At 24.7% G+C, this 12,820-nt stretch overlaps 1 long non-coding RNA gene across 4 annotated transcripts in view; it reads left to right on the top strand.

The window, feature by feature from the left end:
- Window positions 1–11,207, top strand: part of LOC107451847 (uncharacterized) — a 114,434-nt gene extending 103,227 nt beyond the window's left edge. For 3 of the 4 annotated variants that reach the window (XR_015428580.1, XR_015428577.1, XR_006225413.3), the window contains exon 3: window positions 10,951–11,207. This is a non-coding gene — a long non-coding RNA (uncharacterized LOC107451847). Of the gene's footprint in view, window positions 1–687; window positions 729–10,950 lie in introns of all 4 variants that reach the window. The other variant, XR_015428578.1, reaches the window with a different exon arrangement.
- The last annotated feature ends 1,613 nt before the right edge of the window (window positions 11,208–12,820 follow it).

Here is a 12,820-nt window from a genome sequence, read left to right as displayed (position 1 = left end):
AATATATATTTTAATAATGATATTATATTATATTAAATATTTTAATATATTATTGATATAATTAGAAATACTATACAATATTTCAAATATTTTAACTATACAATATGTAAACAAAAAAATAAAGCATTTTTCGTGTTTAATAATACAGTAACTATAATTGAAATTTAAAAGTATTTTGTTTTATCTCAATTAAAATGCGAAATACGTTTTTTTTCTCTCCTTTTTTTACTTTTATTGTGTTTCAATTAGTGCTAAGACTTAAAAGGCTTTTTTTTCTCCAATAACATTTTTCATGTTTATTAATACCATTAACTATGATTCAAATGTTGAAGAAATTTGTTTTTATCTCAATTAAAATGTAACATAAATTTTTTTTATTTGTTCTCTTTAATAAACTTCAAGTGATGCAAACATTTTTTTTTAATCTATTCATCTTCGGGAAATTTCGGGAACATTTGTTAATTTTATTGCATAGATTTTTAAAAAAATAATAAAAATGAAATTTTATTGTTGAACTTCTTTTATATTTTTGAAAAAAATATTTTTTAAGGCTCTAATATTGAAATTAAATCTAATATCAAAAGGAAGACAAGTAAATCATTGCAAATATTTATTCAAAACTAACAAAATATTAAAAATTTTAATTCTTAAAAATTCACTTATTGAATATTTGAGTTTTTGTTGTAGATTTCTTGCATGGAACAATAGTACGAAAAATTTAAAAGAAGGTATGCATTTTTTATAATAATTAAAAAACTTAAATATTTCATTTATCATTTCTTACATTCATTTTCAATCAATTTTGGTAAATTTTCAATATTAGTTTGATGTTTATACCTATAGTGGGGAAAACGTCACCCCCTTAATATTGCTTTTACTCTGAATTAGTGAGACTCTTGTATTCTGACTTAGTGGACATAGGTTTAGGTTTGTTTCTGTAACTTGAACAGCAGATATCCATGTTTACAAATTGATGGCATTCAGTCTATTGCGTATGCTTTTTGCCGATAAGCTGAAGAATAAACATATATTGTTGCAACTCTGTTGTGTGATTTGCATAATTTTTAATTATGTTTCATTATCTTAAGTTTTAGTTTCTAGAGTACAAATGTAGATATTTTGTATTACTGTTCTGCTTTCTGTTCTATTGTGTAATTTTTAAACGCAAACGTAGATGGATGCAACATTGGATGCCCCTCGTTCTATTTTTTTCAAATTTGAATTTTAGTACGCAAGGTATAGAAGAGGCGTTGATAGTTGAAATTTTTCTTACAAAATACTTTTTATTTACATAAAATTTGGAATAATTACAATAATTCCATATAAAAAAACATGACTTGTTTCTCTAGATTTGTAATGATACATTAATTGAAATATTAATTTAAAAATCAATTGCTTTTCATTAAATTAAAAAAAAATAGTTTTCTTTTGAGGAAGCTTCCAATACTTTTTACTGTCTTATTATTTATTCTACTTATTATTTATAATCTAATTAATTCTTTTTTTAATTAGCTCAATATTTAGTTTAAAAAAGTCAATTTTACCAAACATATTACAGTTATTGATCTTTTAATGCAATTTCAGTTAGATTTAATGAAAAATTTGTCTTTTAGATAATTAAAATTATATTTAATAAGTAATTTTATTAATTTTAGATTTTCTCTTCTTGTATAAAAGCTCCTTTTATAAACTTTAAATGCGTTTAATTGAAATTTCATTATTATCGATAGTCAAAGGACGCAATTAAGAAAAATTCCAAGTAAAAAGTTCTATTTGTAATATCATTTAATGACATTCCCTTCTTTAACTGCATTTTTTACAAGTAATTATGACAATATTTCTTTTTTATTTTAAAATGCATTCAATTTGAAAAATTTTTTTTTTAGAAACGTTTACAAGCACTGATACTCGAATACTACATTTGTTTCATTTAAATTCAAGCTATTTGTTCTTTAAATCAAAACTGTTTAATCATTAGCTAATTCGGGTACCTTTTTAATTGTCTAGACACAATCACATCGAATTTAATTCATAATCACATTATACGTAAATCACAAATGTCCATATTACACATAATCAGTGTAACACTCGCTTTTACATTATTTGAGTGTTATTTAATAAGAAAAATGAAATTTTATCAAATATTTTACCAGAATCAATAGTTTAGTGCTGACTTTAAAAATTTTTTATGTTTAAACATGTTAAGGAATAGAGTTGGCGTGTTTCTTGGAATTAGAGCGTTAACAGCTGTGTCACATATACTCAGTGTAACTCTCCTTTATTTTATAATCTGTGTAACACTCTTTTTTACATTATTATTTGAGTGTTATTTGGAAAGAAAAATTAAATTATATCAAATATTTTACCAGAATCAATATTTTAGTACAGACTTAAAAAAAATGTTATGTTCGAACATGTTAAGGAATAGAGTTGGCGTGTTTTTTTGGAGTTACAGGGTTAACAGCTGTGTCACATACACTCAGTTTTCGCTTGTCTAAATCCGGCGTCTACGGTAACTTCGCATTTGTTTAATGTAAATAAAAACAGAAAAGGCATAAAACTCTAAGGAGAGGCCAACGAAATGGGTACAGTAAAAAGTGTGTTTTATTCGTTTCTCGAAGGTAGTATAAAATTGGCGACTAAAAACAAAAAAGTAAAATAAAAATAAAAAAAAAACAAAGAAAGCTCGGAAGAGAAACAGTATTTTCCAACAAAAGTACGATTCACCAAGTGTGGGGATTCAATAGTTGTTTGTGAAATTGTTTTATGTTTTTGTTCGACTTTATTGCTCCAAGAAGGTTTCTGAAATAGAGTCATCTTCTCGTCGAAAAATCGTAAAATGTTTGGCGCATCTAAGTTAGCCAAATTTAGTTGATAAGTGGATTTGGCATTTTATTTTTATTGTTAAGCTTTAAGGGCCCTTTTTAGTCCCTATTCTAAAAATTTATGAATAGTTGTAAAATCTTGAACTGGCGCTTTGTAAAGTTTTATTTCGACAATTGAAAGTTTGATATGTTACCAAATTTAAAATGTAGTTTAAAGAAATAAATTTATACATTCGATCATAAATATTAGTAAAAATAAAATCATACATTAAATCCTGAAATCCATAAAACGATCCAATATAGACTAGAAGAATATAAGATTTCACAAAATGTTGTTTCAACGAACTGTAAATGGATTAAAATTCAGTCTAAGATAATTGTTAAAACAGAATGACCCCTTAACGATTGGAAATAGGTGAAATAATACTCTCTCAACTTAGAAGTACTATGCCGTGAGTAAAATTCTCGTTAGAGATAATGTTTGAGTTCGTAAATGCTTATTAATCAATTATTAAGCAACTTATTGAGTTTAATTCGTTTTACTTACGTTATTAAAATTATTAAAAATTTCTTTACCGAACCTTCTCTTAAATATGAGAACGAAGAATATATGTATTTAAGATTTTCTGAAAAAATTATCATTGTGATTCTCGACAAAAAGTAGAAGAACTCACCATTTTTTTTATCGATATATTCTTAACAAGATCAAACTAAAAATACTAAGTGAAACCTATATATTACATAAAATAAAGACAAATTTTGACCGATAATAAAGTCAGAATTTTATTTTAACGCAACTGTTGAATATAGTTTTTTTCAACATCAGTGCGATTGGTGTGTAAGCTTTAGCAGGAATGATGCTCCAAATCCTTGTATATATTTTACTCCCAAAAACTTACAAATAATAAGAAAACTTTCATAAAAAAATAGGGCAATTGATAAATTATCTTATGTTTAAGAGGATAACTAAATATCTATATTCAGAAATACTGTATTCTATTTGTATTTTTAATAAAATTGGCTTTATATTATTAAAAAAATGGGTTTATATCAAGGAATTACAATTTAAGATTGTAATTTAAAATCTTAAATTCTTACATTCTTTAAAAAAATGGGTCAACAAACCGTCATGTTTGCATTTTAAACCATAATACGAAAAAAATTTAACATTAATAAGATGTCAATTAGAATAAATTTTTCCAGTCAAGTTGAAAAGTTTTAAAATGTACTTTTATCTCTTCATAAAAATAGTATTTAAAATATATATTCTACATTTATTCTTTATAATTATTCTATACTGATTTATATTATTCTACTTATATCTTCACATTACTTTTATTTTATTTTTATTCTTTTTTCTGTCAACAGGTTTTAATTATTAAACTGTAATTAATAAAGTCGTTAAAATGTTACTTTAATTTTTTAAGGATTTTGATAATTTTGTTTATGTTTATGATATTTAAAATTAAGAAAAAATAATTCAAAGAAAAGATGGAATTTCATATTTAAATTTTTTTTTGCTGATAATAACAATATTGCCAAAAGTTTGGATAAATTTAGCGGAAAAGAAACTTCTAATAATAAAGAATAATATTTCTTGGTATTTTCAACATTTAAAAGCATAAACTTTTTTTTCGTTGAAAGTTTTTCCACTTTAAAGATTTTTCACAAAATATTTGTGAGAAAATTTTGTAATTTTTAAAATGGTACATTAGCAGAAAAAAAAAACCTTTTATGCTTTAAAAAAAATTCAAAAATCTATACAGTATCCCCTAAGTAGATAATATTGTGAAATATTTTTGCACACAACTGGAAAAAATTAATGCAATAAAAAATATTGTATCGATATTTACCATAATTTTTTTTTTTATATTCAAAAAATGTCTGCTATATCTCCTATTAATTGGATATTTTGTATTCACTTAATTTTAAGTTGTTTCTAAGTCCCTTATAAGCCTATGAGGGAGATTACGTAAATCTTAGTAGCGCCACCTGGTATAAAAATATTGAACAAAGCTCAATAGCAACGAGTCATAGAATATCGATTGAAGCAGAATTTTAATGACAAATAGTTTCTATAAATTATCTGCAAATTAAATATCTATACTTAAATTAAATCTGTAAATTAAATATCTATAATAATTATCTATAATTAAATAAATTATCTAATCTATAAATTATCGAGTACTTGAGAAATACTTGAATTATTTGGGAAATATACAAATCGTAAAGGAAACTGACATAGTAACATATTTTATATTACATAAGTAGAGATGATTTATCATTTCTTAGTTAGATAAAATTATTATTATTATTTCTTTAAAGAATTTCATTTTTCTTCCTACTAGATGCAAAATTTAAGTAAAATGTACGAGCTGTGTTTTATTTAAATATAAATAAATTACCAAATTGCATAAAACATATGTGGCTAATTTTATCAGTTTTTTTTCTTTTTTCGTTTTTCATTTGTTTAAAATATGATCTAAATTTGGTAATAGTACAAATAATGATAATAATAATAATGATATTAATAATTATATTATTAATAATAATGTTATAAATAATAATGATATTATTATTATTATTAATAATAATATAAAGCGAAACTGGTAACAAGATTTTAAAATAAAATTGATTCTGTTCTGTTACTTTCTTAGACTAGTTTTTAAGTAAACTAGTTTTTCATTTAATTATTTTAACCACAAAACGATTAACCTGTAATGATCAATTGAACGTTATCCGATTTATAATTTAATCTCTCAGGATTCGACTCAGTGACGTATTTATAATTTTGACAGAGTTTGAGCAATTGATAAGTGGCATTAAAAAGTATTTAATAGTTAAAGCAATTGTCTTTTTATACTCAATTACTTTAACCAAATTACTGATTAACCTTTATCTTTAATGAAATATTGAACTTAAACGGAATTTTGATTTATAATTTAATTCCTTATGATAGGTGATTTCGATTATCTGACGTATTTCTAACTACTTGATAGTAAATTATAAATGTATGTGCGAAATAAAAAAAAAGGCAAAAACATTATTTAACAGTCTAAACAAGTATTATCCACATTTAATTACTTAACACAATACCCCATTAATTATTTTGTAATTTAAAGCATAAATTTGTATTTTTTAAGAGAATACTGTTTTTGAACTTAGATGACATTTTTGAATAATATTTTTTATAATAAATCGATTCTTTTCCATATCATAACTGTACTTTCTATTTCAATACCCTGATTGCTTTAAATGATTGAAAAATGAAGAGGATTTTAATTACGCTACGCATTAAACAAAAACCTTAATCAGTCAATAAGTTCATTTATATAGGTTATTAATAATTATAGCAAATTTGAGAAAATTCTTTTATGTTTTAAAAATTTATATGTGCACATGTTTAAATCAAGCCATGCTTCAAATTCGAAAATCCTGTTAATGTGGAACGAAAAATAATCGTTTCTAAGCTTATAATATGAAATCGCATCTTTTGAACGCAATATTTAAATCTTGTTTTTGTTATGGTAAAAAAAAAAAAAAAATTTCGCGTAATTTAAGAAAAAATGTTAATTTCTTTCTTCCCAGAACAGATATTTCTTGATAAGAAACGCCCTTTAAATTTACTTTTTCGAATTCCCATTTTCCAGGAAAAAAATAAAAAAAGGAGCGAAAGTTTAACTGAAATTCTTAATCTCTTTTTAAAACAAATGCTACCAAATATGTACTTTGTGTTAAAATTTAAAGCGATTTTTAAAAGAAAATCAGCTTAAAAGAAGGCGTGATACTATCAATGCTTTCCTCTTTCTCGAATATTCCATCTGCTTTTGAGCGAGAACATATTACTTCGGTTAACCATCTTAGAAATATTTTTAGAGGGGAAGGGGAACAAAAAATAAGAACAAAATGATGCGAACATTTCCTCCCTTTTTTTTCTAGTGGGTGCTATAAGCCTATTTTTGCGACGCTTTGGAATTCCTTTAGCGGAACTGTTGCCACTTTCGTCATGCAAAATAACTTAAATAAACTGACTTGGCATGTGTATGCGCAACTTGTCCATTGTTAAGGGAAAGTAAAATAGGGTAGGAAATTCAATTTAGAGGTTGACGCATTTTTTGTTTTTGGCTTCGAGGGAAAATATGCGCTGGTATTCCACTTTAAACAGAACTGTTTTCTTTTGTTTTTATTTCGTTCCAGGCTCTTTTGCCCTCTTTTCTACAATTTAGACTCCTGCAGGGGTTTTGCAAATAGAATCATGCTTCGAAGAAAACACGTTTGATGCGTGGACAATGCATTTCTAGGAAGGAAAAAAAAATTGCAAAAGAAAAGAAAAATTGGAGAAAAACTTCTCATTTCAAATTTTTTTTTTAGTATGCATTATTTTTAGAAATCCATCTTTCTCTAAATAAGAAAGTACTTTATTCTCAAGTGGTTTTTACCCCCACTTTTTATTTTCTTTTAACAGTTCTGAAAAAAAATCATGCAAATTAATGGCAATACGATTCCTAAATTATTTCGCTTTTGATAAACGGGATTTGCAGAAGTTTTTAATCTGTTAAAATCCTTAAATTTGAATTGAATTGCATTTGTATCATTTTACTTCAAGAATGCTCAATTGCGAGGTGAAAGCTTAAAATGGATTTGATTTAACGCAAAGCACTTATCAAAAAATCATTTTGAAAGTGAAAAATCGGAATTGTATTTGTTTTCGAGAAATTGTATTCGTTTTCATGAAAACCATTTATTTAATAAAAGCATTTCACATATTAGATTGCAGGAGACATACTCTAAAACGGTAATACTTGAAAAATTCGCGTTACTTACTTACATTTTATTCAAAAAATTCAAAGAAAATTTTATGCTTTAGAAACTAAAGGATAAAAATTATATCATAAACTGAAACTACGTTATGGATAATTTTTTACATGATAAACAGGGGGCTGTAAATTATATCTCCACATTTTTCTTATCAATAGAAATAAAAAAGTATATTCAAGGTGTTCTGTAAAGACCACTCTTAATATGTATTTTTGTAATCCTTATAAAAATAAAAGCAAAATTGTAAATGAATTGGAGTCGCCAATTAATACAAACTAGCTTAAAACACAAATGCAATCAAAATCTGATAAATTAAAAGAAAGGAGCATGCAATAAATTTCAAAAAGGTTTAATTTGAGGTTAAAGGTATTTCTAACAATTGCGACAATCAATGTGTAGACATTTTGTGTTTTAATTTTGGTTAATAATTCTAAAAATACATATTTAATGGCTGTTTTGATGGAAAATTTTTATAACTTCCAAAGTGCTTTAATTCCTTCCACAAAAGGATTTTTGAAAGTATGATCGTCGTTATTTCAAAAGTTAACAAAAATTTTGATGTTTGTTTTCTAATTTTCTTAATTGTAATAAAATAACTTCAAACTCGTTAGTAAAGGAAGGGTTTATATAATTTTACTGTAAAATTATGTTTATAATTTTACCGCTGTTAGTGCATATATCACTAAAACAATGCTATAATAAATATTTTATTTTGTTTGATAGATTTTATTTCATAAAAAGTAATATTTTAAAAATATATATTTACTTATCCATTAAAAATTGAAAAATTTCTTTCATTTTCCTATTTTTTATAACTAACCTAAATTTTTTGTATATTGGAATTGCATCATTTGGAGTGTTAGACTAGTTGATAAAATTTATGTATCACTTTTTAAATATTATTGTATTTAATTCAACATGATGAGGAAAATTTCTTACAATTTCTGTCAACATAGGGAGTAGCGTTTGTAAAAAGTTCTTAAAGGTGTTTTTTTTATTTGTTTTTTAAAAGCCCTTAGGTGCTATTTTCGTTTGGTGCTTTTTAAAAGTGCCTGATTTTCCCTTTTCAAAAGGGAAATTTTCTTTACTACGTCGATTTTCGTCGCATATTATGCAAATCATGATTTTAACATTGTTCTATTCAACGTTTTCACAATTCATTCAACCACAGTCCATTTCAGTTTACCGTCGGTCAGTCGCGTATGAAAGCGTCCAATTATTTTACACGTTTGATGTAATACAAGCGAGTCCACATGTGCGTCGACTGAGCTGAGTTTAGTGAGATTCTTGCACTCTCATGTGCATCTATTCTGCATTTTGCAAGATATTTTCCATTTCAAGCTTCATTTTCCACCCTCTGAAATCGAACCGAAAAGTATCTAGATCTTTTTAAGGAGGCTAATATAGTAATCAAGAAAAGAGGTCTTTGTCGAAAACTAGTTATTTTATCATGATCATGTAAAGTCTGAAAATTATTTTACATTTTGTTAATGTACATAGTGCTTAAAAATACTTAAAAGGTGCTTATTTTTTGCTGAAAGATTTGGCTACACACCCTGATCAATAAAAATGCCTTAAATGCTTTAAACATTTAAAAGTTGAGATTTTATTCTGCAAAATAAAGTTTAATTTTAACTCTTAAAACTTGTATTGCTTTTGCTATTAGAGATAATCATTTGGAAACGTACAAGTTTTTATTTAACTTATCGTTATATTTTGACTTAATAGCTATAATTTTGAATTTGGTGTCTATTTTGTGATTTTTGGGTTTAAGTGATTTATCGAAATAGATGAATGATTATGAATGAAGTTACCCATGATGCAAAAACAATTTTTGATTTTTTTTTAAAATTCTCGCAAAATTTTTCTTAAAAGTGCCATTTAATGTATAAATAAAAATTTTTAATCTCGCAGTTAGGACACTGATAAAAATTTATAAATTAATTACAAAAAAGTATTTTATTTGGTTGATTCGTATATTTTATTAATACTGCAAACTTTTATAAGGCTCATAAATTTTTGAAACGACAAAAGTTTGTTTATCAGTCTTTTTAAGAAGTAGTTTGATGAAAACTAAAATGTTTATGAGTATCGAGATAAAAACATTAGCCTAGTTTATGTGTCTGCGATAATATTTGTTGTTTAAAACAGTTTACTAGTAAAGAAATGTTTATATAATGTCCAGAAAAGCAATAAGATTGAAACTGTAAATTTAAATTAATATTTAAAAACATGTCTTTGAAAGAATATTCTTAATCAATTATCAAAAATATTCAAAATAAATTACGTTAAATTCATAATTATCAACCAATAGTCTGTTCTAGGAAATGTGAATAAAATTAGTTAAATAATTTACAGAATATTTTATCAATCTTCAGTAAAATCCATTAGTTTTACTTATTTCGGTCTTAAGATGTAGCAAGAAAAATTAAAAGTCATTCCTATGTAAACCTTAGCATTGAGTTATTTTGTAAAATAACTATTTTTTATGAAATTTCTCCAAGATTACGATACTTTAAATTGAGCGTAAAACTGCTGAGAGATTAAACTATATTTTTCTGTATGAAAAATCGGTTCAACATTTTCTGTTTTTTTTTTTTTTTTTTTTTTTTTTTTTAATTTTTTTTATTTTGTACAGGAAAATTGCGATAAACTATCAATAATAACTATTTTTTTTGTTTTCATATTAACACTAATCTATTAATATGGAATTCGTTTCTATTAATATAGGAAATGGAAATCGCTTGTTTCTGCATTATTGTTTCGTTTGTTACTGCATTATTGGCCAGGAAGTGTTTTTATTTATCTTTGATAAATAAATATTAAGTTTTTATATGAATTTTGTACATTGTTAGTTGCTTATTTCGAATTTCTTTTACTCTCAGTCATATAAAAGTCGTTCAATTAAAAGTCATTCATATTATGCCTTAGCATTGAATTATTTTTTTAAAATTATTTTTGTTTAAAATACCTATTTTTTATTAAATTTCTCCGAGATTAAGATACTTTAAATTGAGCATAAAACTACTGAAAGTTCAAACTATAATTTTCTGTATGAAAAATTGGTTCAATTTTTTCCTTAACTTTTTTTTTGCAGGAATTTTGAGGTAAACTATCAATAATAACTATTAATATTAACATTAACATTAATCTATTAATATGAAATTGACTTCTATTAATATAGAATCCGTTTGTTTCTGCATTATTGTCCAGGAAGTGTTTTTATTTATCTTTGATACATAAATAATAAGCTTCAATATGAATTTTGTAGATTGTCTGTTGCTTATTTCGATTCTCTCTTTTACAGTTGAATTTAAATGTTACTTAACACTCAAGTGAAAGGATTTCAAAGGAATGGAGTGTTTAATTGCTGAAGAAAGATTATATGGGCTGGCTGCATATAAACACCTGGTGTTTAGTTCCTAATGGGGTACGAAGTATCCAATAAACACATATGTTGTACATTTTGTATCATAGTAAGTGTATCCATTTCATGTATTTATTTCTTCATTTGTGTTGTATATATTATTGTGTCGATGTAAATAAAGATGTTATTTGATGGTCGGTCTCGTTTTCAGTCTTATTCATGAATTTTATCTCAATATTTCAAAATAGTTACATATTGTACAATTTTTAAAAAAAATTAGTAAAATTTATTAAATATCCTAAAATCACATTTTCAAAATGTTAAAAAAAAACATTTTTAAGAGCTTAGTTTGAGAAAAAACACCACAAAAATAGGATATATTTATGTCACGTTGGCTATAGAGTGATTTTATGTCACGTGCTATTATTTTTATGGGAATTCGTGAAGTACCTTTCTGAAAACAAAACTATGAAATAAAATATCATTTGTCTTTTGGAATTGTGTGGCTTATTACTATACTGCCCAAATTCTTTTAATTATACTTCAATGCTGGAACAAAAATATATTAGTTTTTAAAACAAAACAATGAATTTCATATTATATTAAGTTCAATATAAAAATAATTATCTCTTGCACTAATAGAGAAACTACATGGAGAGAGAGGGTTAACATTTTACTTTAAATAAATATTTCAACTTTTTAAAAATATTGTTATTTATTTATTCATTTTTTATAGCATACAGAATGAGATTAAAAATTTAATTTACAATCCAAAAAAATCACAATCATTTCAATATGACGAGCTTCATCAGCACATGCATATTATTTTTTTAAAATTACGATTAAAGTCTTTATTTCGATGACTTTTGCATTTTTTGATACTTTTGCCTTTTCAGGGAATTTTTATAGACTTTTTTCGAGCATTTCGTTTTTTAGTTTGTGGGATATTTTTTTTTTCCTTTTAGGATATTTTTCTAAATTTTTGGATATTTTTATTTTATTTTTGGACATTATATTTTCGCGTTTTAGAAGTATTTGCTCATTTTCCCAATTTTCGCACATTTTAACTGAGTTATAGTTTTTTGCAGTCTTATTTAAGAATTTACAGTTTCTAGGAAAGACTGGACCACTGATCACTTATGAAAGGATTATGTAATTATGTAGGAAGCCTCTTATCAGTTTGAACTCTCTTTTGAAAAGTACAAAAACTACATAGAAAATTTCTCTAAACTTTTTAAGTTTTTGAGATATTTAAATAACACTTTAGTTGTCAAATACGATTCCCTACAATATTATGAAGAAAAAAAATGTTATATCTTTTTGAAGGCATGTGCAGTACAAAAGAACTAATTTAAATTCTCATATCTTGCGTAGTTTTAAGCAAATTTTTTTCAAAATTTTGAAAGAATAATTTTGTAATTTATTTTAAATTGCACCAAAAATTTTGCTGAATTTTATTGAATGTTTTTAAAGTTATAGAAAAATAACACGAGACAACAAAAAATTAGTTTTTTTATAACACTGTTCATATCTCCATAAATATTTAAGTTAGATTTATGATATTTTGCGTAGACATTGCAAATAACAACCAAAGTAATCGATACAAATTACAAACGTATTGCTTAATTTTCTGGAATAAGGTGTTCACAATTACTTGTTTCATTTTGTAATTTTTCTATGGACCCTAAAACCCGTGAAAGCTTTAAATTTTATTTCAAAGCATGAAAATCGTTTGAACCAAACACTTCTAAATTTACAAAATATCTTACAAAATTTCTTGAGAAATTCAAAAAAATGTGTCTTATCCAAA

The sequence above is a fragment of the Parasteatoda tepidariorum genome, chromosome 1 (assembly GCF_982258835.1).
Source record: "Parasteatoda tepidariorum strain Cologne lab strain chromosome 1, Ptep-v5.0, whole genome shotgun sequence".
NCBI classification, from domain to species: Eukaryota; Metazoa; Arthropoda; class Arachnida; order Araneae; family Theridiidae; genus Parasteatoda; species Parasteatoda tepidariorum.
The sequence above is the reverse complement of the archived record's forward strand: the minus strand, read 5'-3'. Positions and strand labels throughout refer to the sequence as shown.